This window comes from Gavialis gangeticus, unplaced genomic scaffold (assembly GCF_001723915.1).
Source record: "Gavialis gangeticus isolate Ggan-Ray unplaced genomic scaffold, GavGan_comp1, whole genome shotgun sequence".
NCBI lineage: Eukaryota > Metazoa > Chordata > Crocodylia > Gavialidae > Gavialis > Gavialis gangeticus.
Window position 1 is genome coordinate 158,997,147 of NW_017729022.1, and position 1,645 is coordinate 158,998,791.

Consider the following 1,645-nt stretch of genomic DNA (forward strand, 5'->3'; position numbering starts at 1 on the left):
ATGGCGCATTAAATGACTATGTAGAAGTGTCCAGAGTAGAGTACTGCAACTATTCTACTTCTGTCTCAAACGTACAGAAGGCATACGGAGTGGGTACACACAGTAGTGCAACAGTGGTGGGCACAAATGGTTGACACTGCTGACGAAGCAGGAAAGTGTCAGAATGGAACCAGAGAGACATCTCACATACTTATCCCTTATCCCCACCTTCCCTATGCTCTGCTCTTTCCCTGCAGCAAGGAGTGCATGGCTAGTAGTCACTGCTGCTAAGGAAGATGTCACCTGTTTTGCTGCTGAAACCCAGGGTTTTCTGACCACTTGATATGCATGTCAGCAGCAAGAAAAGGAGGCAACATCTCCAGTGAAGTTCCAGCCACTTCAGCATGGGCTGCTGTTGCCACTAAGGGCACAGTGCTGGCCAGTTAGACCTCTGGGTACCATGGTACTTAAGACTTAACATGACGCAGGGTGACATCTCAATCCTACTGCCATTAACAAGATTTGGTCATCAGTAGTAGGGCCAGGATTTCACCCATGCTATCCAGCCATGAGGGATGTTGACTACCTCAGCTCTCATTTAAGTCAATGGGAATTTAAGACACTTGGCATTGTACTGAAGTGGCTCTCTAGCATCCCTGTCTGCAGTTAACACATCTCTGAAGGTCTGTGGCAAAAGTAAATGACAAAACTGTATGCCAGCCTGATTAATAGATTTTAGAGAAGTAAGGCTGAAAGGGACCTCAGATCATCTAGTCCAACCGGGGATGGAACCTGCAAACTTAAATAACTCTTCTTACATGCAAGGTAAGAGTGATAAGATGTGAAGAAGTATATACACAGTCGCTGAGCAATAACAATTGTGCGTTTCCATGATTTATGTTTGCTGTAAAAACATTTTAACTTCTTCTTAATGGTTCTGTCCTCCTTAAGCTATTTGCTAAATATTGATGACAGCAACATCCCAAAAGAATTCTCAGTGGGGTTTTCTTCAGGTTTTACAAAAAGAAAATCTTTAAGAATTTCTCACTAGCAGGATTTTCTGTGGAGCTTGCTAGGCACAGACTCTACACTTCCCTTTCCCATTTCACACAGGTTTCTCCCCTGCTTTCCCCATCATATTAGAGTAGAACCTGGAAGGCAATGGATGTTAAAAATATATACAGCTGGTGAATTTAGTTGGGAAATGTTTCAGGATTCAAACATGGCAGGATGGCTTGCTTTGAGTCACCCTGTAGAATGCCTTGATTCACTTAATCAAGGGCTGTCAAAGACGGTCTGAAGAGCCCTGGCATTCAGCCCTTTGTGCTACCTCAGGTCTGGAGTTGACCCACACACTGCACGAGGCATGTGCCAGACCAGCTTCATGCATGGGCTAGGATATGTGGTGCATACTCTGGCCAGTCCAGGACTGGGCTGAAGGTGGCATTCACTCTTGCTGGTTCGGGACACGCCAAATATGACATCTGTGTAGGCTGGTCTGGGACCCACGCTGCACACAGTTCCCCCCACTCCCAGCCACTCCAAGTCAGGTCCCACATGCAGCATGGTTTCTAGAATAGGAACCACATGAAGCACAATACCAGATTGGCCAGAGTGAGTACCACATGGGCTGGATTTGGCATGTGTGCGCGGGGAGGGGGGGGGG